This window comes from Xylocopa sonorina, chromosome 2, assembly GCF_050948175.1.
Source record: "Xylocopa sonorina isolate GNS202 chromosome 2, iyXylSono1_principal, whole genome shotgun sequence".
Classification (NCBI taxonomy): domain Eukaryota; kingdom Metazoa; phylum Arthropoda; class Insecta; order Hymenoptera; family Apidae; genus Xylocopa; species Xylocopa sonorina.
This window is the reverse complement of record NC_135194.1, coordinates 11,242,559-11,261,634: the sequence shown is the minus strand read 5'-3', so window position 1 is coordinate 11,261,634 and position 19,076 is coordinate 11,242,559. Positions and strand designations below refer to the sequence as shown.

Below are 19,076 nucleotides of genomic sequence, written 5' to 3'. Positions count from 1 at the left end.
CATACGCGCGATTCCTCGCCGACTAATCCGATTCAAACGAATTTTCCCAGCGGCTCGCGCGTTTCGACACCGCGCCTCGCGCAACCCGCTTTCTGCAGCTGAAATCAGACTCGAAACGAGGGTGGCTGCGTGGAAGACTTGGTTTACTCGCACGCGACCCTTCAAGCTCGTTTTCTTCATTCTCAACACGTCTACCAGCAGAATCTCGCTTCTACCCTCGTTGAAACTTCGTTTTTGCGAATTAGGAATTTTCATTCGCTAAAAATTGTCAGTCGAGGTAGATTCGAGAAGAAGAATGTTGCAATCGAGAGCAGATTGTTGCATATTTTCAGGTAAACAGACGTAACTAGGAAAGGTTCCTTCTATTTGGATGACAAATCGTGTCAAGGCTCTATCGAACAGCCTGCCTAATAATTCAGTTACAACTCCGCTCGAGTGTACCGGTAGCCAAGTGGTAGAAATCGAAATTGTTAACCATGGGCTTCCCCAACAATCGAACCGGGAACCACGTAACGGCGAGGCAAATATTGCCCAACCGTCTGTCAACATTTTCACTATCGATACTCGCGTACACGTACTTCGCAGCCTGTGCACATCGAACGCTTTAAAATACAGAGTAGCGCAGGCTACTCTAGTCCTAAACAGTTTGCACAATCCGCCTACGGAATTCGACGAGAGAACAGGGACTGTAAAAAACGAAAAAAAAAGAAATGGAAAGAGGGACAGAGAGAGAGAGAGAGAGAGAGAGAGAGAGAGAACGTGGGGGAGGTGAAACGTGGACTTTTCGAGGACGAAGGCAAACAGAGAAATAAAAAAGCAAGAGACATGCAAAGTAACTGTCGGCCAGTCGAGAATGGACGATTTGCTAATCATAACGAGATCGGTTATTGCTTGCCAGTCGGATTTCCAGGTGCATACCACGCCCTGGTACGAGCTCGCGAACCTTGAAAGACCAGCGACATTCCTTTTACAGGGCTCAACTGGAGCGTTCTCGCATTAAATCGAGCGTGGCAAGATATACCAGGAAAATAGTCCAACGACACCCCCGTTCGCGCAATAATTCCAACGCTAAGCTACACAGCGATTTTTTTTTATGATCGTGGAAACAAGTGAAATGAATAGTCTCGCATATTGTCCCGGAAATGAACGAAATTACGACTCACTGCTCGAAACCTTGACCCTCGAAGGGTTAATTTGAAGGTTAATTCCATACTCTCTCCTCTGAGCGTTCCAGTAAATTGTCGAAAATGTCGTCTGACAAGCGTGTTGTAAGCCGGTAGGATTTCGATGGACTTTGACCGAGCTATGGTTTTAGTCAATTAGCCCGATTCGAGATTCATTAATAAAGCGAAACGGAAAGTGCCCACTGTGAGTCTTCCCCAGTATTTATTACGATGGCACGAGAATGCCCATGTTATACGTCACACCCATGCGAATTCCAGCTATAATTCAATTGGTAGCAGCATTCGAAAATTTTCGAAAGATCAACAATCCTTACATTCTTACTCGACTGAAGTAAAATTCCTAAAATTTGTATTCTCGTCGCGCGGTTCCGTTCGACTCGCTTTAATCCCATCGTTTCGCAGGAAACCGTGTTGGTACCTCTATTTTTCTCTGTTTCAGACAAGAAAGGGTTAATATCGTGGCCCCAGCGACGAAGAACACGCGGGGACCACCGTGTAAAAACTCCAATTCAGCAAATTGCACTTAGCTCGGAGGTAGCCAAGAAAGTGGTTAGCGCCCATGAGCCGGCAGACGTTTTCTGGAGTTACGTTTCGCGAAATAAATATATCGCGAGGCAGATATTTCTTTTTTCAAGGAGACCAGTATGCGTGTACGAAAGAAACTGAAGAAAACAGGGGTAACGGGAGTAACGATATCATTTCTCTGCAAACCACTCGCGTTAAAAAGGCTGGCGATCGTCGACAATGGTGTAGCAGCGAGGATAAACCTGCACTACTTCAAACCCTCAGATTTCCACCAGTTTTCGTTGACGTCGAGTTCTACGTAAGCAGCAGCCATACATCATTAGGCGATTTAAAATCAGTTACGTCACCGGTGCTAAGTCGCATCCAGCAACGTGAATACATTCGCGTCGGATGAAACTTGGAAAACCTCAGCTGGATCTAACGCAACGTGAGTAAAAAGCTTAACCACCACAGTTACGAGAAGCCAAGAACTCGCCTGTAAGAATAAAATCTGTTTAGCGAGATTTTCGAAACGATAATAAGCTACTTGACGAGGAAGCTCGTTCCTGCGATCGACGAAGAAACAAGTCGAAGACCCCACAATACCGAACATCCATTTAAATTCATATTGTCGTTGGAACTGGGGAATTATTCGATTCGAGGATTAAATACTGCGAGTCTCGCCAACAATTCCGACGACGAGGAAAGAAGAGAAGAGAAAAAGTCGGAATAGAAGGCACGCAGAGGGTAGAAGAAGAAAGTGGCTCGAACGCGTGCAACAGGCCCTCCGATCGAGGTCTTTCCTACGGTGGCCGATATTCGCTTGGTTCTTTAATTGGCCAGGCCAAGTCGAGAAGGTAAGTCTTTCGCCTCGCGAGCCGTATTTAGACGGCTCGTCGATTAATTATGCGCTCGCCCCGTAAACGGCCGGTCACCTGTTTCGAGCGCGAGGGCTCTCGTTTACGTCTCACTTCGCCGGCGAACGCTCTAAAACTATGGACGGGAACGACGCGTAGCGCGTTCTGTGTATAGTTGACACCGTGCCAGGAGGCACCGTTCGAAAAATTCGCCCGTTACTTTCTAGGATTTCGAAGGTTAACGGCGATCTTGGCCAACCGTGTGGACGCGGCCATTTTCAACGGCGTCGCGGCTGACCGTGAGGCTCTACGTCGATTAGGGTTGCGCGGAGAACGCGTCAGCTGACGCGGTACGGTATCGTTTCCGTAAAAAGATCAACGAATGGCTCGCTCCGCGAACATTCCCCAGCGTCGAGCAGAACAACTCTATTTCGACGATATTTTCCCTGAAACGAGTGGCCTACATAACGTTGGAAACTGTTTCGCTCGCTTCGTGCTCGTCGCGCGCGAAATAACGTTATATAAAATGCTCGAAAATGTTACGCAAGTTAGTTAGCTCGGGAAGTCGGTAATTAATTGACGTAAACACGTTATAAATATTATAACGGCTTAGCGAGTACGAGGTTAAGACTTCAGGGTTAAGATTAAGTCGGCTGACTCGGAACCGGCGGGATGTTTACGATCGTTTAGCGATTCAGGGTTAAGATTCCAAGGCGGAATTCAATTCCCAGCGAAACCTTAACTTTTTATGCAAATCGGTTGCCGTCAAGTCTCCGCTTATACGCGTAGGTCAAGTTACTCGACTTAATATGTTTTATGAGAAATTCTCACTGCGAACGTGGGTCAGTTCGCTTCGATTTCGTATGGTAACTCGAAGAGAAACAATCGTCCAACAGCTCGACGTGCAAATTCCGTTTATCAGTGTAGTTTCGCGATTTCTGAAGGAAAAAGTTTTCGTAGAAATTCGCGAAGATCGCTCGTTGGTCGTCGAAAACTACGTCTTCCTTGTCAAGAGTTGGCAAACAGTTCGTTACGTCGGTCTGCGATGTGTTAACGTTGTCGCCCGACGAGCAAATACGCTTTATTTTAATTACCGTGCGATAATAACGCGGGACACGTAACAGATACAGGGCAGCCTTCGCAGACGTCAATGGCATTCGCGAGCGCCTGTTAGGTGACGCGATTTTCGCCAGCAAAATTGATCTACAAGGCAGCGCGCTGGTGATATCTCGTTTCGCAAGTCATCGACGGGTTACGAGCGGTCATTACGAGGCCATTGTGTTCCGAATCGGCTTCGTCGAGGTTCGAACGTGCTGTTTCTATCCGAGGAACCTCGCCGCCGCTTCGATTTCGCGAAATATCGATCGTGCCATTTTACGGGACGCGGATCGTTCTCTTTCGCAATTATTCTCCCTCGATCGATCGCCTTCAACAAATTCGGAAGAGAGCCTTCCACTCTGTTAATCTGGGGATGATTAAACGGAAGTGGCAGACGTTACGCGATGCGAGAGCTTAAACGGAAGAACTCGTGCTCCAATTAACTTAATTGGCGGAGTTGATTCTCTCCTAATTGTATTCTTTCAACCAGCATTTCCGTTTAAATTCGGTTTCTCTGGAACGAAAAATCAATGGAGCACAATTCTCCTTTCCTGCGAATTACAAATGTGAGAAACGTACATATTACACGTTTAAAGTCGCTCAACGAAATCGCGAAAACGGAACAACGTTACGTTGACGGTTATGAAAACGAGGTCAAGAACCAACAGTTCTCTGTCTAAATAAACCACGATACGAGTATACGAAACAAAAAATACCAACGATATATTCCAAAAGAAAGTCCTCAGTAGAATGAGTAATTAAAAAATTTTCCGTAAGCGCGATCGACCGTCGCAACAGCGAGCGAGGCCAGGAAAAGAGCGTATCGGCGTTCTTGACCTTCCCACGGCGGTAACGTGTGCGGTCCGATAAGTCGATCGAGGAGGAAGGAAAGCGTCGAGCGAGTGAAAGCGTGAAACACGTTAACGATACAAAGATAACAGCTGGAAAAGTAATTGTCGTCCCCCGTGTGTGTGTGTCTTGCCATACCTGGTGCTCCACGAATCGCTCCGACGAGTTACGCAATCGCCGATAACGCGATACGTAATCGAGATAATTGGACGGAAAAGTAATAAGAATGGCCATAAGCCAGAGGAGAGGCGAGAGCGTGCTCGTAATAAATCGATAAGCCAGGCTTGTCCGTGGTTCAGCTGGTCCGCCTTCTGGAGCGATCGCGCACGAGTCCCTTGAGGCTGATTTGAATAATGGCTGACGAAGGAGTACCCTGGAAGGACGTTTCTTCTCTTGGACACGATGCAAAAGATCGAGTTTCAAGTTCGAGTTGGTAATCACTGGCCGAAGGGTACAGCACTTTGAGAGACAGTTGGGTGTGTAGTTGATGTTCCTCGAGCAAACACCGCCGAGGATCCTCGGGTGGAGTCGCTCGACCCGTTCCTCGCGGATCGTTCGACGAGTCGCAGGAATGCGAACGAGCGGAGAAACTCGCAGCAGTTCGTTGCGCGAAGGAGAAAGAAGAAAACCGTGCGCTCGACGGAGGGAAAAAGGGGGACAAGGTGTCGACTGTGGAGAACTGGTAGGGAAAAGCGTGGAGCAACCGTGCTCTTGACCTACGATCAGGGATGCCGCGATTAGGTGTCCCATCGTGGCTCGTCGAGTGCTTCTCTTGGAAATTTTGCTACTTTTTACATTAAAAAAATGACCAAGCAAGACTAAGCTGCGATCGTTTCGCGGTTGGCGCGCGTTCGAACGTGGAAATCCGCAGCAGGATCTGCGCGACGCCTCGGGCGACCGGCAGGATCGAGCGACGAAAATGGAGAAGAAGCGGCGAGAGAGCGCGGCAAAGGTGAATAGGCGAGCTGCACGGAGAGGAAAGGATGGAAAAGAGTGGAGGAGGGACAGGCAACGGTAGGCGCGGGCATATATTACGCTTTCGCGATGGAACGCGCGTCGTAAGCGCACGTTTTAATGTCAAGGGAGGCGCGCGCAACACGTTTTGCAACAATGCGAACGTGGGCTAGCTCGCGTATCCTTTACGCGACTGGTTGTCCGACCTCGAACAGGTTAACCCCTGTACTCCTCCGCGGAACGTTCTACTCGCTGTGCAGGCTCGCTGCCATTTCCACGGATTACACCTGTTCGAATGTCCCCCAAAACGGATCAGCGTACAGAAATCTTTGCGAGAAACCTCGCGAACGCTGTGTAATTTATGAGATTTTGCATGATAAAGTTCTCCGAAGGAGAAGCAATTTTGTTATCCTTGACTTTCGTCTCGTTTTAACACGATCGAGCAGTTTACATACCACTCAAACGCTCGACTGATTAATTATTCAAATTAACCTACGATTTCAGGGGCACAGAATAACCGTTGTGTACGATACAGGAAAGTTCTGTTCGCCTAGCCGGCAAATCCTTGGGATTAGAACCGACTGGATGTAAATACTGACGCTCCAAGAGGGGAATACTTGACTCCTGCGGAATTTCAAACCTACTCTCGGGTACGTCGTTACAACGGTTTGAGGTAACGATAGCGTCCATTTCAAATAATAACTCGTACTGAATGCTTCATGAAAAAATGCGTGAAAATCGAGCTAGCACCTGCAGCTCGCTGATAAAGTAACCAGGATCGAGCTTAACGCAACGTAGCGCGAGGTAAATATCTCCTTCTGTTTCTATCATCGACGATTATCGTTTTCATGCAACCAGTCCATATAAATAGCAATTTTGTGCGTTTTCCGACGATCTCGCGTTGAAAGACTCCCACGACACGACTCCACCCACGACGGACATCCGGCTCGTCCTGATATCGTTTATCTCCGAACACGGTAGCACGGATTCCAGCGGTACGGTTAATGGAACACGCTTCGAGTTTGTTGCTCGTTCGTTCGAGCCGACTAGGAGATAATATTCGATAGATCTACGGGGAACAATAAATCAGACGAAATCCAGCAATAAATATCGTGGCAGTGATTAACAGAACCGCGAGGCGGTGTAATTACAAAGCTATAAGCGTCTTTAAGTCTAGTTGGACAGAACGTCCACGGATATCTCGATCGCGAATTCCTCTTTATCCCACAGGTTGTAAAGCTATATCCTACTTATAAATCAATATCTAACCGAGGGGGAGAAGATTCGTCGATAACGTTTTATCTAATGTACGTTCACAGCGACGTTCCAAGTATTTGGGACACTCGGGGATGACGTGTTTCGATTATTATTAGCGCACAGTTCTCCATGTGTTACCATATTGCCGTGGCTGGGGATTAAACGGGAGATTAACTAAGAGCGTAACGATACGTCGTGACATTATTAGAATTCACCAGAAACCGATAATCCGCGACGAGTTCTCGATTCGAAAATACGCGTCTTCGTCCAGCGAGCATTTCCAGCCGTTCTACACAAGCCTGTACGAAGCCTGGGTGAGTAACATTTCGGAAGATTGACATTAGCCTTCGAGATATTTAACAGAGAGACAGAGAGCCTTTTCTCTGGTCGTTGCTCCAACTGGTTCAAATATCAAGCATCCGAGGGACGCGATCGATCGCTCGGCGGAATCCGTCGCTCGGTTAAATAGCCGTGTCGCGATAGTAATAGGAGCGTTGCGCAACGCGAGATACCAGCCGCGATATTTTCGAGAACAGAGCCATAACCCATTACGCCCACGTTGTTTCGCAGCGACGAGTGACCCGTTTCGTCGGTGAATCGGCATTGTTTGCAGCGACGAGGCCAGAAACGATTCGCCAAAGGACTGTTTAGCGATAGGACGGAAAGTAGACGAATCATCCCCTGTACGATTTGTCGTTTAACTCTTTGCAAAACTGTACTTGCAGAGCTGTGCAACGCGGATATGGAATGGATGGTCCTCTCGCGGTAACGGAAACTTTTATTCGGTTAATCAGTCGCCTTTCCAAGTGATAGTGGACATTCGAACGCGTAGTCTTGAAGAGAGAGGGTCCGTGAAAGGCGGACGAGGAAGCATTCCCATTGTTGGATCCTTTCCAGCGTTCTACGATGCACGCTGTTACGTTATCACGAATCGGAATCTATTCATCTATCGATAGAAATTGGTGAACGGCTTGGGAAAGGTTCTAACCTGTTACTTTCGGCCAAATTACGTGATTCCTCGTCTTGTTCGCTGTCGTAAGTATCGTCGTGGCCATTATTAATCGCATCTTTGTTACGTATCCGAGTGAAAGTGCGCGTGGCACACAGATAAAATAGACGAAAACTCTCTGAAATCGTTAACCAATGAATTAAAAGACGCTATCCTCATGGATCAAGATCGATCGACTGAATTGCACGCTTACTCCTGCAAACTTGGCATCAGCCAGTGCATACGCGTACCTAAACCTTCATTTTTGTATATTTTAAATCTACTTCTCCGAGACAGAATAAACTGCAAACGATCGATCATTCGATTCAGAACAATATCGAAAGCCCATTCGAAATGTGTCGATATTCGAGCGTATTTCGAGAGTGCGCGATAATCGAAAGGCACGAAAGGCGATATCTAATCGGAAGTTAAAAATAAAAGTAAAACGAGCGAGTGCTAGCGATAATCGCGAAATTAGCCGAGCGTCGAGGAGGAGAGATGCGACGAGGCTGGCCGATCCCTGATTTCGTAATCGACCGTGTCAACGTCCGGTTGGTTCGATTTCGAGCGGGCGCGAGCGGCCAGAGGGACGACCACCGCGTGGAAATTAATTAAATCGCGTTATCGAATACGGTGAAAGGCGGACAGGCACGCCTCTCGCGTGAAATATTGCGCTCGTGAACATGACGGAGCAATGTCAAGTTACGAATGGCGGTTTTGCGTGAATAAAATGAAAGAAAAAAGGCGGAAGGAGGGGACGTTGGGTTCGTCTGCGCGTTTCGACTCTCAAAACGACCTTATTATTGTTATTTTAATCCGTCGCAGACGTGTAAGTGAGAACACGTACGTGCGATACATCGAGTCGGTTATCTCGTCGGAAATCCACCTAATTTGTCTATCTGGTGCTGCGAAGGTACGAAGAAATAAAGTTGAAAGTGAGAGGTAACAGGTGGCGCAAACCTGGGAATGTTTTAATGGTTTTAATTTGGGGCAAGCCTCGCGGTGAATGGATCGAGCAATTTTTTAATCGCGCTCGCGGATTATGTGAACGCTGACGAAAAGATCGGTTATTTCATACAATACGATAAAAATTCCAGGTTCAGGCGAGATCGAAACGATCGCGTTAGAGTTTGAAAAAAAACACGGTAGCGTACGAGGTTCAAACGGCATAAAATAAACTCTCTCGAACAGAGAAAGGAAAGCAAACAGTCGTACTGAGAATGTATTTTTGCTCGCGCAGACGCTTCTCTCGAAGCGTCAAAAAGCACGCCTACTGAACGATTACAAAGCGGAGAACGCGAGAGGAGACGATTTTTAACGAATTTCAGACGAGAAAATATTCTGTCCCCCTTTTTAATCAGAAATGTCGAAATTTCTTTCCCCCGTCTGTAATCTCTCACCTCGAGCGATTTTTGTAGCAAAGTGATGCTCTTGAAATTTCGAGTGACCCCTTGATTCTTCGATGGACACGGTTATCGTCGTATTCTGGTGAACGCAAACAACGGATCACGCGGGCCGCGCATGAATGATTCGATCGCCACTGAAATGCACGATTGGTCCTGGCTACTACAATGAGTCCTGTTAATTGCAATTTAGAATGCCGTGCGAATTAAGCGACTCTCGAGGGGAAATTCTAACGAGTATCGTTGCGAGCGATTTTAAGGCTTGGATTCGAAGCTAAAAGTTGGTAACTCGTGAATCGTTTTTCTCGCATACGAGAAAAAATAGCTTGTACCATTAAGAGAGGCTCTAAAGAATTTACTCTGGACACGTATGACAGTATTTGTTGATTTCTTGAAAATATGACAGATACTTGCAAGATACCATCGATCAATTTGGTTCTTTTTTTCAATTTCATACGAAACGTGGGAACGACGGTAAAAACTGGCCAAGCAGGTTAGCGAACAATGAATGCACGATGTTCTTTGATTTACGTAACCCTCGCGGGACCGACGTAATATCATGCACTCGGATTGTAATCGACAAATAACACCGTGTCAAAGAATGCGCGCTTTTGTCATCGAAATAACATGAGACACGGAAAAAAAGCGCCAGGTAAAACACGCGACGTCTTTTCGTCGGGAGAGATCGCGGCGAGGAGAATCCATCGCGAAAATTCCCGCGAATCCACTCGATATTTGTTATTCGAACGCGAATATAGGTCTGCGCCGAAGGAGATCGTTTATTCTCGACGATTGCATCGCGCGGTTGCCTTGATCGAGTCCAAACGAATCCGCGCCACTTTTCCAACACGCCTGTTTGCACATGTACTCGCGTACAGTGGGTAACGAAAATAATCCGGACGATTGATCGCGGAATTCATTCATCGTCCAAACATCTGCGATTCGTTGCACTCTATCGTTGCACTCGCTCGTCAACTTAAAAAGGGTCGAGTTTAAATGGAAATCGCGCTACTTTTAACGTTGCCAGTTTCGTTAAAACTATCTACAAAACGTGCGCGACTTCTCTTCCGATTTCTATTTGTCTACTGGCTTTAGAATGCCACGTTCGTGAAATCTCTGAAACAAATTTCTGAAATAGCATCTAATTAGCATATCAGCGATCCAACGTCAAAGCATCCACGTATTTGCAGAAGTATCTTCGCGACGAATGCGAAAGATCAACAACGCTCGTCGTGGAGCCAGCCACTCGAGTGAATTCCAATCTTGTCACGTTCCAAGAAAGAAAGTCCGCCCGCGTCGATCGAACGAGCGACACAAGGAAAGGGAGGACCGCGGTATAAGTGAAAGGCTCGCGAAATTCACAGTCCCGCGATGCCCTTTCCCTCCGCGATAAAACAGAAAATTCGCAAAAACCCACTAATTGTTCGCAGCAGCGAAGAAACACGCCTCTGATTTCTTCTGTAAACTCCAGTTTCGCTCCAATACTTTCTACCCCATACCTCGACGCGAGCTAAGTGTCCGACTAAACGTCTGATTAACAAGTACCTCCAAAAGCTACATTATACATATACATTTTCACGCATGAGACATCCAATGTAACGAATAATCCACACGAATCGAGAGGTATGCGTACATATTTCACCAAGATCCGTCAAGATTCGATGTTGCAATGTTATCACAACGCTTGCTATATCCGTACTATATCCTATCTTCAAAATAATTTGCAATAATAAACTCTCTAAACAGCAAACTGCTACGATGTCCCCAGAGAACTTGAAAACCTCTCGTTACGACACGACACCACTCGAGTGGAGTCGTTGGCGGAAGGGTTGGCCATCCAGATCGGCGCGCCATAGCGTCGCAAAGAAAGAGGCGAGGCAAAGAGGAAGCGGTCCACGCTCGATTTAGTGAAAGGCGAGAAGTTGGTGTAATATCGCGACAGGGAAAGGCAGCGACGGTGGCGATTTCCGCGGGGGAAAATCGCGAGCGATAAATCGCGCGGACGGGCAACAATGACGGTCGGATATATGGGCCGGGTTATCTGGCGCGTGATGAGAGACGAAGAAAGGAGGAAGTGCTGGGACGAGTGAAAGGAGTGATTGGAAAATTCAGCGGCCTGGAGATTGCTGGTCGGACCCCGGTCGATGCACGTGCAGTCCGCGAGCGTCGTATCGCGTCGCGTCACGTAACGACGCCGCTATCTTGATTCGCTCGCGCAATTCGAATGGACACGAGCGGCGCGTTCCCAGCCCGCGAACCGAGGGACGGCGAAATTATTGGTTGGGTTTCGTAAGGAAGAAAAAGAATGTTCGATGATTTATGCGATCGAAGACGTAACCACGTGCGTCTGTACACTGACGTGAATCTATCCGTGACGCATGTGGTCACGTTTTAATCAATCGCTCGCAGAGTCGTCTCGCGAGTTGTCTGTTATACGAAGGAAGTACATTTTTCTTGCGCGCAGGTGGACGTTTCGAACGATACCCCTTTGGAAGCAGAATAAATTCTACTCGAAACGTATCCTCGACACACGATTTCCAAGTGTAACGAGAGCGTCAGGGGACTAACGATTCCGTGGACGTAAAATACGGAAGTCGTAACTGTTGCAAGGTACACAACAGCTGGGACTAGGTACCATTAAATACCGAGGATAATACGATTTTGCAGCAACTGCGAGGGCGGCGCGAAGGTGTAAAAGTGCGTGGTTCGGATTATGCCAACGCGGGGCAGCCTGTTGCGCTCGTAGTTCGTCGTTGGTGCCCTAGGTCGCTTGTCACGAACAGGATCTCGTGATTTGATAAATTGCACTATCTTTCTCTCTCTCTCGCGATCCACAACGTAACGCTAAAACAACTGCGTCCCGTTTCTCGCGAGAAATTAATTGAACGAATTAAATCTTTCTATACAAGTGCACCAGATCAATTCCATCGAACAAACGGTTAACTTAATTTCAGAGAAATGTAATTACAGTGTTGTTGCAATTAGCCGTGCCAAATTGGTGGCGTCGTCCCAATGAAATTACGACTTTGCCACCGTTTACTCGCGTAACGAGAACAACCTGTTGACTGCGTGTAATTGCCGAAACTGCTACGCGGGTAGAAGCCTCGGGTTGTTCGCGTCACCTTGATCGAGGATTATCGTACGACAGCGGGACAGAAATTGAATAACTTGAGCGTGATTAAAAAGCGCGAGAAGCCTGCGTCTCTCCTTCAGCTATCGCGCTCTATTGCGTGCGTTCTGACACGCTCGCGGCTACTTTCCATGGATAATGTATGCAAACCGAAGTCCGTATTACTTAACGTCAGTCGGAATCGCTTTAGCGCCGCGTAAAATATAGAAAGAAGAAGCATAATGCGAACGGAGAAGCCATTTAGAGGCAATTCAGCGTTGCATAATGGCATCGACTTGTTGAAAGCGAGTAATACTAAGTGAACATTGATTGTCGGCAAACATACTTGCACGATTGAATCACGGTAGGTAATATTCTGAATTCGTTTGTTATTTATGTATGGAAGAGGAGTGGTAATTATGTTGCTAGTAACAAAACATGTAGATTAACACCGCTATCGATCGTCTTATCGATTGTATTGAAACGTAAAAAGTTGCTTATACGCGTGTACCTTAAAAAACATGTTTTAACCAGATTTCTGGTGCGAGTATCGGAGCCTCGTTATCGATGACCGTGAATAACCAACGTGTGCGTTTGAAATTGCAAAAGATGCTCCGAAAATAACCGAAACGATACATTTTGCATCCAGAGAAGCAGTTACGATGCAGTCGAAGGTCGATAATGTTTTATAATGGCAAACATTTTACACGTATCTATCTAATATGCAAATTGCTCACGTAATTCGAGTCGGCAGTTTTCCTCGTCGCCTGTAACTTATTTCGAGCGAGTGCAACTCGGAATTGCAAGCGTTCTCGCAATTGGAGCGACGCTCGATGCCCAATTTCTACGACCAGAGGCTTAACGAGCGAGAACGTTCAAGAATCGGAAATCAACGTATTATACGAACATCAAAGTACAGTGTTCGATCGACGATCATCGATTACGATACAGGAAGGTCAATCGGCTGTTTCCACGCCTTTTTCCTCGTTTAAGAGTACCGCTCAACTATCGTATATTCGAAACGTATCTGTGTAAGTTGATGGATCGCAGAATTTTTGCATAGAACAGTACGAGAGTTGGAAATAGACGGGTGAATCACTGTGTTTGGCGGTCTCGTTGTTTCGCAGTTTAAATGTAAGTTCGTCGCGGGGGACAAGCAGCGTGGAACTGAACGGGGAAGTGAGTGCAACGCGATCTCGCTCGACGTTTTATTGCGTGGTGCTCTTTGTTCCAGCTGAAAGTAGCATTTATTGCGCCAAGGACGTGCGTATACTTTCACGTTGGCCCGAATACAGTTGCGAATTGCCCGGTTCGCGGAACTCGCTCGCGGAAAATATGGAAATCGTGCTGAAAATCGTGATGTTCTCGAACGGAGGTACTGTCGCCTTAAAACTAGATAATTCGTAAACTGATGGACCAGCGATTGTTATTTTTATTTCGTCACTCGAGGTTGACCAACGAAAATCGATTGAGGTGTAAAGAGCGAGGCGGGTTCGTCAGACTTGGGCACCGAAATCTCATGAATGGAGCTCGCCTCGACTTCTACTTTTGGTGGCAAGCGTTCGAACCCGAAATAATCGGCTGTAAATCGGCCGAGCACTCGTTCCAGTGAACTTTACGATTCGTGAATATTTCAGTAACGCCGACGCCGCGCGTAACAGCCGGATATTCCATGACGAACGTTGCACAATCGACGCGAATTCCTACGCCTTGTTTCTTGTAAATTCGCTCGCCAGATAGGTTAAACGAATGGCGAGCGTGACGTTATTTCAACTTACATATACTAATGCGAATATCAATTTTCTTTGCCAGACAAGGCTTCTTTTTCCCCCCCGACGACCACGGAGTTGTAAATTCAAACCTGCTCTTACCCAATCATCCGTTCTAGACACGTGTAAAATGAATTTTACTCGGGGATAGAGAGGGATATCGGATAGTTAAAATTTCTGGTTGCGTTCGTTCGTTAATTACCCCATTTAAACGTTGACGATATCCTGGCTCGCGAGACCTCTTTACACGATTCACCGCTACTTTATTTAGACAGGCTAAATATATATTCGAGTCGGTTGATTATTAACGACGTTAACGACTACTTCGTTAGCAACGAGCGAAAATCGTGATCAGCATCGCAGCTAAGGTTCGAAACGTTGATAATTAATCAGGGAGCATCTAAATAAAGTATCGCTGGATCGGGAACGGGCAACGGACAGGTATGTAGTTCAAAACCAACGCGCGCCAGGGTCGCGACGATTTTTATTGCAGAAAATCGGCGAGCAGAAACAGAAAAAGGATCGCGGAACTCGATTCCGTGCTGCCTCCAGAGATCGCTGCGATCCTCGCAACTTCCGTTTCGGTCGTTTAAAAATATCTCTCTTCCTAGCAATTATTGCTATATATTATATGCTTGTAAGCGATTAATTAAAGCGCGCGCGGCCGATGAATTATTCAGGAGCCGGATTCCTTAATTATTTGAGTAGCGAACGATGGAGCGCGGGGCGGTCGTGCAATGAGATTGAGGTGCAAAAAAAGAAAACAATATTATGCACGCGCGATGGATACGGTGGAACAAACAACGCGATGAACAGGATGCGATAAAATCCGCCGGGCAGGATAATAATCGATCCCGGTGTCGCGACCAAGATTCTAATCGGCGCGTGTCTCGCGGGATTCCGCGTGTAATTGCGACTAGCGGATAAATTAGCCGCGAATTACACCCACCAGCGGCGCTGGCTGCTTCCGAGAGAGGCGGCGGGAGCCGAGTTCTTGACCTTGGTCAATTTCAAAATACCCGGAACGACAGCCGTAAAGTCGCGAACAATGACCGTGGATAGGGACGATTTCATTCCCGAAGGGGAAAGTAATTTTTCAATCAACGACCGCTGCTACCCAATCCCCTCCACTCCGTGTTAGTTTCGATGGCGTTCGAACCGTGCTCGCTGCTCGTGCTCGGTACTTTTAATTAGCGCGTCCTTTTCGAATGTCGCCTGGTATCGTTATTTCGTTCGAGAGATCGGCGAGAGATCTGCGCGATCTGCGTCGATGCGATAGGAAAGGAGGAAACTGTACGTTATGTAGCCCCGCGAAGAGAGCGAGTTTCGTAACGCGCACAGTGAAAGACACACGTACGAACCTCTGACGTAAATATTGACATGAAACCACCAAAAATTCCAGTGTATCTTGGTCGATATTCTAACGTTACGAGTTCGGTAGAAGGAAGACGACGATGCTCTCTGTTTCTCTCTCTCTCTCTCTCTTTCTGTGGAATGACGAACGACGAGAAAGAAAAAAAAGGTACGAAGGAAAAAACGGCTGTACGGGAGTATCTACGGTCGCGGCGAAAGGAAGAAAAGGACTTAGAAAAGGTCGCGCGCCTGCGCGCCTAATGTACCTTCTAGAAAGAGCGCGACAGTTCGTATATCCGTGTTCACGGGACGTACACGGGTGTTTTCGAAACGCTGTCGGTAAGGTCGGCTAGCGGGACGACTATCAAAGAAAAAAAAAAGAAACAAGAGGAAGAAAAAAGAAAAAAGCGGGCGAAGCAATGAAAATTGTCGCGACTCGCTGTCGCGGTTGCCACGCCGTCGAAATAACAGCCAACGACGCAATTTTCTAGAATCGTCGATAGCTCGACACATGAGCGCCGCTACGCTGTTATTTCTCGCTGAGAATCGAGCCGCGGTTAGGTTGGGTAACCTGATTGTCGGCCGTTCGAAACGGATCGCCGCGGTACCGCGATCGATACGTTCGAACGAAAGAGAATTGTACCACCGTGTAGCCACCATATGGCAAGTTACGCGTATATTCTATGTCAGCAGGGTGGTGTTACTCACATCTTGTAAGAGCCTCTCTGCGTAGTCGTCGGGCAGCGCAGTGACACAGCACGTCTCACCGATCTTCACCGCTGTCGGAGCACGCTGACATGTATCCGATCGGAGCGTTCCTCCACTTACTCGGCGCTCAAATCGTCGTACGGCACCACACGTGAAGTTTTGCGATCGGCGACGGTATCGTCGAGAAGCAGAGAAGCTCGTGGAGTTCGTTGAAAACGCGGTCAGTCTCACGCTCGGTCGATCGTACGCGCACCAGATCTACGCGCAGTTGATTACTCGAATCTGCTCGATTCTCAATCAGCGGGGATCACCAAACAAAAAGAACACGTCTGATCTCGATCGAGGGAGAGACGTGGCTGCCCGTCGCCGTTGACGGGCAGACGTGGCGAACGAAAAGTCGAGACGGGGATTAAAATCGAAGCTCCTGTTCCCGATCGATGCCGATCATCGGTGAACCACCGTTGGCCGTAACCGCTTCGTCGGTTTGCCCTCACCGGCTGGTGACGGGTAAACACACAGGGAAGGACGCGATACGAATGGGTGGATACAAACGTACCGTGGTCGTCCCGACTGTTAACGGAGCGCGGTGAAAAAAAAACTTGTCGGTTTACACGTCGACGACACTTCGAATCGCCGCGGCGAACCAATTGACACTGACAGCCGCGTTCAACTCGAGCGCGCACGCACTCTACCGTCCCCCACTCTTCTCACCTTCCCTCTTACTCTACGTGCCTCTACCCCTACCGTTGCGCCTCGGCCGCGCTATCCCCGCTTACGTCTTGTGTTAAATGTAAACGTCATCCGGGGGCTGCTCTTCCCATAGAGACAGCGCTTCCACGCGCTCCTGACTCACGATTCGACTCCGATTTTCACGCGCGTACATGCGCGCTTAAAAGCTCGCGGAACGCCGGCCGGCGAACTGACAGTTTACATAAGCGTCACCGGTGTATTTTTAAAATCACGTAGACGCGCCAATTTCCATACCGACGAGATACTCTCGTTTCGTCGCTACCCTTCTTTTCTCTCTCTCTCTCTCTCTCTCTCTCTCTCCCTCTCTCTGTCTCTCGAGAGGGAATCACGCTTCGTGACTTCAAATGTCACGCACGCTGAATATTCCGATCGAATGTTAATTAATTTAATTATTTCGCGGTACAGGCGCGTAGAACTCGAATTGGTGCACTGTCACTTTCGATGACCCTCGTTGGAGCTCGTGAAAAGTCGGTCTATTTGATCCACAGCCGTGCTACGCTACGCGGTTCGAACGCTTCGCAAACTTTGCTCCTCCGTCGGTTCTCCGCGCAACGGGGCACGGATCAGCGAAAAATGGCTATCGATAAAAGAGCGCGTACGCCGCGGAGGGCATCCCGCGTGTAATCGTACGTTTCATAATTCGCGCAACTCTTATCTGACCGTGATTGCCGTCGGAGTTGTGCAACAACGGCTGTAATTCCGCGCGATAGAGCGGATAGATGCGTCGCGGAGCCGGCGCATCTGGCGTCGTTGTTACGTTTTTCGCCGGCGAAAAATCCCCCGTGACATTTTCCATCGAGCGACGAGCCGGTTTCCGGTGGCTGGCCGTGTGCGTCGCACACGTACACAACGCGAAGCGTGTTTCCAGCGGCTTCTAGAACCGGCTGCGCCACGCTCTATAGGCGCCTATAGCACCCGCGACGGCGGATCCTGATCGTTTCTCTCCTACAATCAGCTGAATATTTCCACATCGACGACGAAACTTTTCAAGAGTTATCGGCCTACTTTCCCGCACTGGCTCTTCGCAACTCGAGAATTCTATTACCAGCCCGCTGTACGACGCTTCCGCCGTGGTAATACCGTTCGCGTACAAATCCAGGCGGACGACGCGGAAAAAGGAAGAGGATAATTAATACAATTAAGCCGCGACATACGCTGCAAGCGGAGACGTCGCTGGCCTGCCCGAGAAGCAACAATGTTGCTCGCGTATAAATTAGACCCGACGTTACTTAAGCGCGTTGGACTCGCAACGATGGAAACGCGGCGCAAATCCGGATAGCAGCTGAAGCGAATTTGTTCGCCAGTTCAAATTTGGACGCCAACCGTGGTTTAAACGTGCACGCGCGATAGAAAGAGAGTTGAAAACCGCAGAATGAGATCAGCGTTGGCAACGGGATTGGTGAACGTTCCAGTTCCTCTGGTTTTTTTTTTCCTTCTTTCGCGTAGCTCGTGCACGGTATATTCCCACAATATTTGCGCGCGATAAACGCTCTTGATATCAACGGTCGTTTATCGGAACTGAAACCTACGCGCGTTCCTCGTAATTTTTTTTATTCCTCGTGGCAAAGGGTGGGGGGGAGGGAAAGGGGAAGGAAAAAATAGGGCAAACACGTCCACCGCGGGATTTAATCAGTTGATAAGGTAAATATCGCGTTGAATGTAAAAGAGTGAGCCGTATCAGTGGAGAAATTGGGCTCGTCTGTACGCGATATTCTAAGCTCCGTTTCTAAATCTTCTGTTACGCATCTCCTTCGTTTTCAAGTTTACGTAAATCGGTAAAGAAGTAAAAAAGCAGATGAAGAGGATATAAGGTCGTAACATGCTGCAAGTTTAAAGTTCTCTGCGTTTTTAAAAACTCAGTTGAAAAGAAAAATGAACAAGAGATACGTAACCTCTGATGTGCGCGAAGTTTCACAATTCTTCCCCCTTTGATTACCCGACCGCTAATCGCGCGAACGCGATAGAGGAAAGCGTAAACGAGCCGTACGTTTGCCTAAAAACTAGCGACTGACGTTATCGGGTCGTTAATAAAGGAACAGTAATCGAGCGGACGTTCGTTCCCGCTAATTTATCTGGGGTCAGACGCGGTCGAAACGCGGGTGGTTTCGCACGGTAGATCGCGGAGCTTTCGACGTCGACGCGGAGGGTAGGAAAAAAGCCTCGACGAAGTTCCAAAGGCATTTTTAGGTCAAACAGTTATCGCAGGTTATTGACTCTGCATCAGATCGTTACTTTCACGTCGTAGTATTGGTCTGCGGTGCTTTTAAATGGAAGCCGCGGTTTGTCTATTCTT

At 47.9% G+C, this 19,076-nt stretch overlaps 1 protein-coding gene across 2 annotated transcripts in view; it reads right to left on the bottom strand.

Annotated features, from left to right (window-relative positions):
* Positions 1-19,076, bottom strand: part of LOC143433390 (terminal nucleotidyltransferase 5C) — an 86,685-nt gene that overhangs the window by 27,844 nt on the left and 39,765 nt on the right. The window contains exon 1 of one of the 2 annotated variants that reach the window (XM_076910741.1): positions 16,034-16,153. The exons of the other annotated variant lie outside the window; for it this stretch is intronic. The gene's annotated coding sequence lies outside the window, so the exon portion shown is untranslated. Of the gene's footprint in view, positions 1-16,033; positions 16,154-19,076 lie in introns of those variants that run through there. 2 annotated transcript variants of the gene reach the window in all.